Source organism: Ciconia boyciana, chromosome 28 (genome assembly GCF_034638445.1).
Source record: "Ciconia boyciana chromosome 28, ASM3463844v1, whole genome shotgun sequence".
In the NCBI taxonomy this organism is placed as follows: Eukaryota; Metazoa; Chordata; class Aves; order Ciconiiformes; family Ciconiidae; genus Ciconia; species Ciconia boyciana.
In genome coordinates, this window is record NC_132961.1 from 411,924 (window position 1) to 423,786 (window position 11,863).

The window sequence follows — 11,863 nt, forward strand, 5'->3', positions numbered from 1 at the left end:
GATCGGCTGGACGATCAATGCTAACTACCAAAATCTAGTACAGGACGTTACACCTCAGGCTTCACATGTTGAGCCCAACCCGAAGGCCGGAATAACCTCTCTCCTGCCACTGGGCTGACCGCAGCATTGCACTCATCCCCCGGCTTCCAAGCTCCTCCCCAGAACTCTCCTCCTGGCCACTCTGCTATAGGCTGCTATAGGGTCGCAGGGAACCATATTCTGGATCCACTCTGGCATCTCCCGTCAACGAGGATACAGAGATACAAGGATACCCTCACTCCCACAGCCTGCTCTACGTGACATCCCACTTCTCAGCTCCGTGCCCTCCCTTTCCCCTCCAGCTTTCCAGACTGTGGGAGTCGTCCCCTGAGGGTAAGACAAGACAAAGGGCCCCTTGCTAAACCGCCACCAATTCCTCCACTGGAACCACCCCGCGTCTGCATGCAAGGACATACGGCAGTGGCAGCAGTCCACTCCCATTCTGCTCCCTACATACCCCTTTGATGACTTGAATGAAGTCTGCTCCCGGGATCTTCCTCGTGCCCACACCAGCCTCCTTGAAAGAGTCCGCTATCGGCCACTTCTGTTTGTGCAGGAGGCTAGGCAGCGTGACAAGATCCTGGGGTGCACAAAGAAGAGGGGTGCCGTCCTTCCCCCAGGGCCGTCAGCTCTCTGGTGGTGAGCACTGGAAAAGGTTAGAAAAAACCCTGAGAGCACCCCCACCCAGAGTCACCGTGCCAGGAGGTGTGACACCACCTGGGGTAAAGCAGAGGAACTCTACTGATCTCCTCTTCTCTCTCTAGTCTTCCCTTTCTTCTGAGGCTTCCCGTCAGCAGGCTTTGCTCCTGAGTTCTTGCAGATGCAAACAGAAACCCTTCTGTTATGGCCTAGGAACTAACTCACCCACGAGCTATTTTTCAGAAGGGGCTGCGGTTACTTGTCTGTCTAAGCAATGCCCAGAGTTTCTGATGCACCTCCTGAGCACAGGGATGCCAACAAGGGATTGCAAACACTCCAACTAACTCACATCATTTCAGAACCCACAACAGGCAACTGAATGTGAAAATGAGCACAAAGAAAGAGCTCTTTTCAGAATCACTACCCATTTCTTTTTCATGTCCATATTTTCCTCACCACAGGGAGGAAACACAGACTCTGCAGCCCCTGCAGTCAAATACGGTCTGCGGGACAGGGGGGAGAAGAAAGTAGAGAGACCTCAACAGGGAGTTTTCAAATCTGTGAAGAATCAAGTGGAAACAGTTGCAAAGCGTAGCATCAATTTACAGAAATTTAAACCTGATGAAGGTGACTAGTAGAAGTGAGTATTACACAGAACTAGAGGGGAGCACTGCAATCAAAAGGGGAAGCAACGCAGACAGCTCTAACAGCACATTTTCACTTGACTGCCTTCAACAAAACAGGCTTGGGATCCCGATTGCTCGCTACACCCTGGAACAGTCCCGTTCCTCGTCTGAAAGCTTCTGTGTGCCTGGCTGAGGACAGATACAATCCACACAAGGAACAATCAGAGCTAAATGCTGCACTTTCCCTGGTGAAGTTTCCTTGGAAAAAAATACATTTTAAAAAAACCCCCAAAAACTTGTTACTGCAAGAACCAGGAAGAAAAAAATCCCTGACAGGTTGACTGGAACTTCCTGGCTGTGGTAAAACCATCCACGCTCTGTACCCCCATTTCCCAAAAGCTGGCAGCACAGCTTGGGTGGGGGGAAAGGCACGTATCAGACCTTGGGGCCAAGAGAGGGCCACAAGCATCCGCCAAGGGAGCTGCAGCCAACCAGGAGCACTCCCCATTTGCTTCTCTGACAACAAAGCCCCGGTGCATGCTCTTACCCGGAGGGAGAAACAACTTCCATGTCTGCAAATCCCCATTTATGAAAGGCTGTCGACAGAGATGGGGTTGTTCATGAGCACGAGACCCACTTGAAGGCCTGGGGACAGCACAGGCACCTGCTCTGACCCCACCAGAGCATGCCTGCTCCAAAGCTTGGAGCCACCTCTTGGAGAGGAGGCCGCTCTACCTTCCTCTGGCCTGCGGACATGAAACACTGACCTCCAGCTGCCAGGCCTCGGGCTGGTGACCTTTGGGGCAGCAGCAGAAGCTGCTCTGACCCTGGTTGTGGGGTCGTCCCTGGGGCTGAGCACTCGGACCAGGGCTGGTGAACTGGGCCATGGTGGGGCCCGTGGGAGATGAGGTCTCCAGGTCCCTCCTCCCAGGCCCACCCACACTGCGAGATACCTGCTCCTGCTCCTGCAGCACCCCTGGTCCTGGCCCTGGCCCTGGCCCTGGCCCTGGCCCTGGCCCCCCCTCGCCCCAGCTGCCCCCCGCCCCTCTCACCCATTTCTCCTCAGGCTGCTCAGTCTCTGCCCCCTCTGGCCCCGCCCCAGCCTGGCTGTGACTGACAGGCCACCTCTGGCTCCGCTGATTGGCTCAGCCGTGGCCAAGGGCGCAGCCGTTGGCCGGGCGGGCACAGGCAGCCCGGGCTTCTCCTCACAGAGCCGCCTTGTACCCGCTCCCCCCCGGACACCACAGCCGCTCCTCAGCCAGCCGGGACACTGGGCCTGCGGAGAGACAGCCTTCAAGTGGGGCCATTGCACCAGGAGCGGTTCTCTCAGCAGCGCAAGGTGTGTGCACAGCTGTGCCGTGCCTCGGTCTGCTCCTGGGGTCTGGGCCTGCTCAGGGAGGGAGGGAGAGGAAGGGTGGAGGGGAGGGCAGGGGAGGGCAGGGGAGGGGACAGGACAGGACAGGACAGGAGGGAGCTGCCAGGAGGGGAGCTTCCCTGGATTTGCTCTGGATTGGCAAGTCTTTCTGAAAGTGCAGATCTGTCTGTGCTGCAGCCACAGCCCTGGGCAGGAGGAGCTGCGTGACAGGAGCCGCTCGCATCAGCCGTGCCAGCAGGTGTCAGGAGACAGGGCTCTGCCCCTGGTCACACTGCCCATGCTGAGCCCAGCAGCTTGCGAGGCCTTCCTCAGGCCTCGCCTTTCCCCGGGCGGTCAGGAGGAGAGATGCCCTGTCCTGGCGTGGCCTAGGGCATCCTCCTGTGGCCAGAGGGAAGGACGTATTCCCCACCACTCTCCCCACGGGGGCTGAGCACTGTCCTTTGCTTCTGTCCCTGGGGCTCCCCAGTGCTAGCAGGCCCCACAGAGGTTCAGGGCCAAGCAAATGCTGGGGCGGCAGGGGCTCCTGGGGCTCAGGGCAGCTTTGGGCATCTCCAAAGCCGAGGTGTGGCTTCCCCTTTGGTTCTGCAGATGTAGTTGTTTGCTACTCCCTTAGTGGTCAAAACTGTTTCCCTTCATGGCACATGGGCTGGACAGAAGCCACTTCCCTGTTAGTCTGGGAGGACTTCAGGGAAACGAGGAAGTCACGGCATGCACACAGGTATGAGGAAAGTGAAAAGGAGCCGTGTCCGGGTTTTTCTGCTGTTTCAGATCTGAACTCAGACATCTGTGTGCATCCCAGCACCAAAGTCAGGTTTTTTCCTCCAAGCTGTACAACTTTTCACCAGCGAAAGTGAGTTGGGCTGAGCTGGCCTTCGGGATAACTTGGCTCCTTTCTTTTTTAATTGTGTGCCTATACTTTCCCTTTTCTTCCAGCAATTTCTTTCTTTCTCCCGCCTGCCCCGCCTAGTTCCATCCTGTTTCAAAGGTAATTCTGGTTTGACTTTCTGGACAGATCATCGAGTAGGTAGACACAGGGTATAAGTATAGGCTGGTCTATGCCTCCAGAGCGGTAGGCTGAGCTATTCTACCTTTGAAGGCTAGATAGATACGGGCTATGGGTAGAGTTACTGTTTGCCAGTTATTATTTCTTTTGGGGTCCTGTGAGAGTGATGGTAAGGTCGTCAGCCTGCAGCTCTGCAGCAGTTACAACTACCACTGAAAGAATTTTGATGGCGGGTGCTGTTCTGTGTGTTTAATTTTCAAGAATCCTTTCATTGAGCTAGAATTACTTCTATGCGATTAGGTGATGGGGATCTTCTTGCACTGATCTTCTGTTTCTGGAGCGCATCCTGACAGGCCTTGTCATCGAGAGCTTTCCCGCCTGTTCCCGAGAGGAGTGATGGCCACGATGTGGAACGGCTCCTGTGAGTAATGGCTTCACCGGTAGGCTTGGATTTAGTGAATCCCCAGCAGGAGTAGGGAAGTGATCGTCCCCCTGTACTTGGCGCTGGTGAGGCCGCACCTCAAATACTGTGTTCAGTTTTGGGCCCCTCACTACAAGAAAGACATTGAGGTGCTGGAGCACATCCAAAGAAGAGCAAAGAAGCTGGTGAAGGGTCTAGAGCACAAGTCCTGTGAGAAGTCCTGTGAGGAGCGTCTGAGGGAACCGGCGTTGTTTAGTCTGGAGGGAAGGAGGCTGAGGGGAGACCTTCTCGCTCTCTACAACTACGTGAAAGGAGGTTGTAGCGAGGTGGGTGTCGGTCTCTTTTCCCAGGTTACAAGTGATAGGATGAGAGGAAACAGCCTCAAGTTGTGCCAGGGAAGGTCTGGATTGGATATTAGGAAAAATGTCTTCACCAAAAGGGTTATCAAGCCCTGGAACAGGCTGCCCAGGGAAAGTGGTTGAGTCACCAGACCTGGAGGTATTTAAAAGAAACGTAGACGTGGCACTTAGAGACCTGGTTTAGTGGTGGACTGGGTAGTTTTAGGTTAACAGTTGGACTCGATGATCTTCAGGGTCATGGCCAAGCTAAATGATTCTGATTCTACGATTCTATGACTCTATTAATTCTCTATTGCTGTCTTCTTCCTCCTCTTCCTCCTCCTGTTTTTCCTTTTCCACCTCCTCATTTTCTTCGTCCTGTTCTTCCTTCTCTGGTACTTCATCCTGTTCTTCCACCTCCTCCTGCTGTTCTTCTTCCTCCTCTTGCTCCTCAATTTTCTCCTTCTCCCCCTGTTCCTCCTTCTTTTCCTTCTCCTCCTCCTGTTCTTCCTCCTCCTCCTGTTCTCCCTGTTCTTCCTCCTCCCCTCCTCTTTCTGCTCTATTTCTTTCTTTTCCTCTTCCTTCTGCTCCTCCTCCTCCTCGTCCCGTTGCTCCTGTTCTTCCTTTTCTTCCTCCTCTTCCTCCTGCTTTTCCTCATTCTCCACCTCCTTTCCCTCCTCATGCTCTTAACTTTTCCTCCTCCTCCTCCTTGTCTCTTTATTCCTCCTCCTCCTTTTTCTGCCTCCAGCTCCTCTTCCTTTTGTCTCCTGTTCCTCCTGTTCCTTTTGTTCTTCTGCCTCCTTTTCCTGCTTCTGTTCATCCCAGGTTTTCTTGGTTTTGCACTGCTTCTCCTTCTCCTCTTTATCTTCCTCCTCCTCCTGTTCTTGCTCCTCCTCTGTCTGTTCTTCCTGTTCCTCTTGTCCCTCCTCCTGTTCTTCTTGCTCCTACTCCTTATTTTCGTTTTACTCTTCTTCTCAAACCTCCTCCTCCTCCATTTCCTCCTCCTCCTGTTCCTCCTTCTTCTCCTCTTGTTCCTCCTCCTTCTTCACCTCCTGGTCCTCCTGTTCTTCCTTTTCCTTCTCACCCTCTTCCTTCTCCTCCTTGTCCTCCTTTTCTTCCAGTCTTCTTCCTCTGGGTCCTCTTGGTCCTCTTCCTCCTGTTCTCCTTCCAGTTCCTCCTCCTTCTGTTCCTCCTCCTGTCCTTCTTCCTGTTCTTCCTCCTCCTTTTTGTGTTCTTCCTCCTGTTCTTAGTCCTCCTCCTGTTCCTTCTGGTTTTCTTATTCATCATGTTCTTCTTCCTCATCTTTATTCTCCTCTTCCTCCTCCTTCTCTTCTTTATCCTTCTCCTCTTCTTTCAACATTTGTTCCTCCTGCATCTCCTCCTCCTCTTGTTCTTCATCTTTCTGCACCTCCTATTCCTTCTCTTCCTCTTCCTCCTTCTCCTCCTCGACCTGTTCCTCTTCCTACTTCTCCTCCTCAACCAGTTCCTCCAACTCTTTGTCTTCCTGTGCCTCTTGTTCCTCTCCCTGTTTCTCCTGTTCTCCTGTTCCTCCTCCTGTTCCTCCTCTTCCTCTTTTGCTCCTCTATCTCCTTCTGTTCCTCCTCCTCCTTATTGCCTTCCTCCTGTTCCTCCTCCTCCTTCTCCTCCTCCTCCCTACCCTTCTCCTTTTCTTTCTTCTCATGCTCCTGCTGTTCCTCTTCCTGCTGTTCTTCCTCCTCCTCCTAATCTGGTTCCTTTTTGTCCTAGTGTTCCTCCTCTTCTAGCTGCTCCTCCTCATCCTTTTCCTCAGTTTCCTCTTCACCCTCCTGTTCCTCTTCCTCGTCCTCCTTTTCATCCTTCTCCTCCTCCTCCTCTGTCATCTTTTTCTTCTTCCTCCTGTACTTCCCCGTCCTCCTCCTCTTTCACTTCCTCCTGTCCTTCCTCCTCGTACTTTTGTTTATTCTCCTCCTCTTCCTGTTCTGCCTGTTCATCATTGTCCTCCTCTGGTTCTTTCTCCTATTCTGCGTCCTTCTCCTGCTCATTGTCCTCCTTTTCTTTCTCCTTCTCCTCCTTCTTTTCCTCTGCTATTGTTTCCAACTCCTCCCCCTGTTCTTTCTGTTCCTCCCCCTGTTCTTTCTGTTCCTGCCACTGTTCCTTCTGTTCTTCTTCCTCCTCCTCCTCCTCCTCCTGCTTCTTTTCTTCCTTTTCCTCCTCCTCTTCCTCCTCTCCCTTTTCCTCATCCTCCTCTCTTTTTTCTCCTCCTCCTCTTTCTTTTTATCTAACTCTTTCTCTTCCTGTTCCTTTTTTCTTTCTCCTGTTCCATCCTGCTCCTTCTGTTCCTCCTCTTCTTCCTCCTCCTGTTCCTCCCCTTCCTCCTGTTCATCTTCTTCCTGTTCCTCCTCTTCCTCCTTTTGCCGTATTTCCTCTGATTCTACCAGTTCCTGCTCTCACCCCTGCCTTCTTTCTCCTTCTCTTTTTCCTCCTTTTCTTGATCCTCCTCCTCATGCTTCTTCCTCCTGTTTCTCTGCCCATTCCTCCTTGTCCTCATCACTGTCCTCTTCCTTCTCCTCTTTCTCCTCTTCCTCTACCTGCTTTTCTTCCATATTTTCTTTGCCTCAACATATTGCTCCACCTCCTCCTCCTCTTCTTGTTCATATTCCTTCTCTTGCCCTTTTCCTCCTCTTGCTCTTCCTCCTCTTGCTTCTTTTTTGCCTCCTCCCTCCTCTTCAACCTGTTCCTCCTCGTCCCCATTCTCTTGCTCGTCCTTTTCCTTTCTTTTTTCCTCCCTCCTCTTCCACCTCCAGTTCCTTCTCCCTTTTTGTTCTCCTACTGTTCCTCTTCCATTTTTGTACATGTCTTCGTCTTGTTCCTCCTTCTTTCCTCCAGGTCCTCCTCCTGTTCTTCCTGCTGTTGTTCCTATTCCTTCTCCACTTCCTCCTGTTCCCCTTGTTTATCTTATCCGCCTGCTGTTGCTGTTTGTGATCGTCCAAGTCGTCCTTCTCCTGCTCCTTCTTCTCCTCTTCTTCATCTTGTTCTTCTGTGTTCTGCTCCTTCTCCTCGTTTCTCCTGTTCTTCCTCCTCCTTCTCCTCATCTTCCTCCTGTTCTGCCATCTTTTTATCCTTCCTCCTCCTGTTCCTCCTGTTCCTCCTCTTTCTCCTTTTCCTCTTCTCCCTTTTCCTCAAGTTCTTCCGGTTACTCCTCCTCTTCCTCCTGTTCCTCTTGTTTGTGGTCCTCCTGTTAGTCCTTTTCCTCCTCCTCCTCTTCCTGTTTCTCTTTCTCCGGTTCCTATCCTTTATAGTCCCCTTTCTTCTCCTTTTTAAAAATTGGTTGGTTTCCCCCCCCTTGCTCTCCACCTCCTCTTCCTCTTGTTCCTCGTGTTCATATTCATCCTCCTCTTTCTCCTCTGCTTCTTTTTTCTCTTTCTCCACCTCATCCTGTTTTTTTATCCTCCTATTCCTTTTCCTCCAATTGTTCCTGCACTTCCTCCTCATTTTCTTGTTCATTTACCTCAGAATCACAGAAAGGTTGAGGTTGGCTAGGACCTCTGGAGATCATCTCGTCCCACCTCTATGCTCAAGCAGGGACACCTAGAGCCGGTTTCTAAAGAGCCTGTCCAGACAGCTTCTGAATATCTCTAAGGATGCAGACCCCACAGCTTCCCTGGGTAACTTGCGCCAGTGCTTAGTCGCCCTCACAGTGAAAAAGTGTCTCCTGATGTTCAGAGGCAACCTCCTGTGTTTCGGTTTGTGCCTGTTGCCTTTGGTTCTGTCACTGGGTGCCACTGTAAAGAGCCTGGCTCTGTCCTCTTTGCACTCTCCTGTCAGGTATTTAAATACATTAATAAGATCCCCCTCTGAACCTTCTCTTCTCCAGGCTAAACAGTCCCAGCTCTCTCAGCCTTTCCTCATATGCAAGGTGCTCCAGTCCCTTCATCATCTCCGTGGTCCTTCATTGGATTGTCTACAGATCTCTAACTCCTCATGTTTATTCCCCATGCTGATTGCACTCGTGTCCAGGCATTTTAGAGAGGCCTGCCCACGTGCTACGTTCTCAGAGAGGGTTTGGGGGATTTCTTCATAGTGGTGTCTTGTAGGCAGTTCTGTGCTTACATGCAGGTGCTGGAGGTGACCCCGCTTTAGCCTCTGTTGTTGATGTGGTGATCCCTTCCCGTCACATGACTCCCTGGCCTTTGCTCAGCGATCCTGTCTGTCACTCCTTCACAGGACCGCTGGTTGCTCTCTCCCTCCCCACCCTTCTCAGTTTAAAGGCCTCCTTATGGGGTCAGCCATCCTGTTGGCAACAACAGCTTTGCCCCGCTTAGTGAGGTGTATCCTCTCTCCCCAGGCAGAGGCTGACCTGCCAACAGGGTCACAGAACCTAAAACCCTGTCACCAACACGGGTTCCGCAGCCGATTACTGACTTGTCCTATGAGGGCCCTTCTCCTCACACCCTTGCCCCTCGCTGGCAGGACTGCGAGAACACCACCTGGGCCCTTGACTGCTGCCCCCAGTAGGCAAGTTCTCCTCTTTCTTGTCCTCCTCCTGTTCCTCCTTTTCTTCCTCCTCCTCCTCTCCATCTGCCTCCCTGCCTTCACCTCCTCCTCCTTTTCCTCTTCCTGTTCATGTCCCTTGTCCTCCTTCCGTTCCTCCTCCTCCTGCTGCTGTTCCTCCTCCTCCTCTTCCTCCTCTTCCTCCTTCTGGCCTTCATCCTCTTTATCTTCTTGTTCTTCTGTTCTTATTCCTCTTCCTCCTTTTCCTCTCCTCCTGCTCTTGTTGCTCCTATTCCTTCTTCATCTTCATGTTCATCCTCCTTTGCTTTGTCTTCCTTTTCCATCTCCTCCTCATTTCCCTCCTGCTCCTCCTTTTCATCTTTCTGTTCTTCCTGTCGGGGCTTTAAGTTGAGAGCTGGATATGAAAAAAGATGTGAAGCTAACCGAGTGTTTCTGTCACTAACTAACTTCTTGTGTTGGTAACAAAATTTACCGGTTGTAGTGTCATCTGGTGGTAATCCTTCATCATCATCCTGTGATGCTACTACACTGGCCACACTGCCGAGTTCTCCAGAGATCCTCTCTTCACGTTTCTACAGTTTCTGGCATCTTACAGTTACATCCTTTCCTCCACTCTGGACATCTCTTTCGGCACCAGGAAGAAAAAGATGCTTACACCTGCTCCTCTCATCTGATTGCTGTTTGACATTACAATTGTAAACAGACTTTAAGATTGTGTGTTGCTTAGCAGATGCTATCAGAGTAGGAAATCCAAACAAAATAGGCTCTGTTTTCTCTACTGTCTTAACATCTTTCTTCATTCCCCTCATCTACAGCCTAAGAGACAGAGAGCTTGAAGTGTCGTTCAGACAAGTCTTCTCTAAACATATGGATCTCAGTGGCATCCCAACCAAGGTTTGATGGAGTTGAAGAGTGCCTAAGCTGCTCCTTATGTGTGCCTTTAAAGATTTCTAGAGATTTCTAAGGTGGGCAGGGGAGAGGATAGAGGTTTTTTGATGGTGTCTGTTGTCTCATTGCTTACAGAAGCTCTCATTCACCACTGTCTTCACCAGCCCTGGCTTGAGGTTAAACTAACCATGTGACAAAGTGAGAAACTCTTGGAGATGGCAGACCACAAAAGGAGAAAACTAGGTGGCTTAGTGTTAAACTAGTGAGACGACAAAGGGAAAAACTACCAGACAAAGGACAGGAAAGCGGAGCGTCAGATAAAGGGTGAAGGAGGGAATAGAAGATGCGGCTGTTAATGAGCTGGGGATGCCTGGGGGTCCAGTCAGAAGCCCTGTACGTGCTCCATGCAGCCTGCAGCAAGGCAAGAAACCCACTTGTGTAGTCTGAGGATTGTATGCCTTTTGGATCTGGTGACTGGTTAACTGGTCACCCTCCTGATCAGGGTCAGCCTATGCCCAAAACCACAAGGATCCGCAGCACACTATGGGAGTTGGGACATATGGCATGCTCTGATCGCATAGTGGTATTTCTCCATGCAGGGGGAAAGGTCGGTTAGAGACTGCTCTCCTCCCCAGATTCGCACACCAAAACAGACTGATGAAAATACTCTAAACCGATACTCCTGCAAAGAAGCAGTTGTTTCCCATGCCCTCTGGGGCCATCTCCAAAAGCTGAATACGCTGCACAGAAGCGTCACCTGCATTGTGCTGCCCAGAAGGCAAACCACAGCTTGCCTAAAAGGCCAGTCTAAACGCAGAGAACACTCGACAAGCTGTGGCCCACGCAGTATCAAATCACGGGCCGGTTTGTCCTCCTGTTACTCTCAAGCTCCAAAACTGTCATCTGCAGACCAACCTGTCTTGCAGGGTTCAGCACCAGCCTTACCCACTCCCTTATTCTTTAGGCAGAGTGAGACAAGCCAGCACGGAAAAGTATGTTCAAATAACAGCAAGTTGTCTCGGTTCACCTGCGTCCTGGCTGAAGGGGTAACACCCCCCCACACACACAGCCCCACACCCAAAAACAACAGATGAGCACGTATACACCCTTTCATAAAGACCGGAGGACTGTATGGAAATGTCTTTCTGAACCCATATGCAATCCTATGCCTGCCTGGTAGCATGAAGGGCTTGGGGATGTGTGCATTTCCTACTCTGGTAGAGATGGCAGTTCTAGTCATCCTTTCATCTGGATTTAAGCTGAGAAACCTTCCAGGAAGGTCAGCTTTCCCATGCTCATCCACAGCCCAGCAAAGAGCAAAAGGGTATTCCATTTGAATACGAGTCTCCTCTGTCATTTTGTGACACGGTTGGGTCTGATGGGTTAGAGGTCTCCAGTTCCTGCCCAGTTTGGTCCTGGCTGGAGAATGGGAGCAAATGTTCTTGGAGGAGACATAGGGGAGGGCGCACACAGACACAGGCAGGAGCCTCCTCTTTGGAGAAAACCAGGGCAAGAAAATGCAGAGGCCAAAGGCCAGGTCAGTCCCCTTGAGACCACATTGCCTCAGGTCATAGAGTCATAGAATAGTTTGGGTTGGAAGGAACCTTTAAAGGTCATCTAGTCCAAGCCCCCGGCAATGAGCAGGGACATCTTCAACTAGAACAGGTTGCTCAGAGCCCCATCCCACCTGACCTTGAATGTTTCCAGGAATGGGTGCCTGGAGGGGGCCGAGGATCGGGGGCAGAGCTGGGAAGGGCTGTCTGGAGAAAGTCTTTGCTAAAACTTTTTGAGGACCACAAGCAAATTGAAGTGATGGAGAATGGGGAAATCCTGCATTTCTGGTCTGGGGGGGGTCCCCAGGGTGGTGCTGTGTCCAGTCCTCGCCCCATGGTGTGTCCCCAGCATGTGTCCCCGTGTCACAGCAGCCGTCTGGGAGGTGCCACGCCCTGCAGGGGCATCACAATGGCAGGGCGCTCTATCTTCCTCCTGGGGCTGGTGCTGCCCCAGTTTCTCATGGCTTTTGCCGGAGAGAGCAGTGCGTCG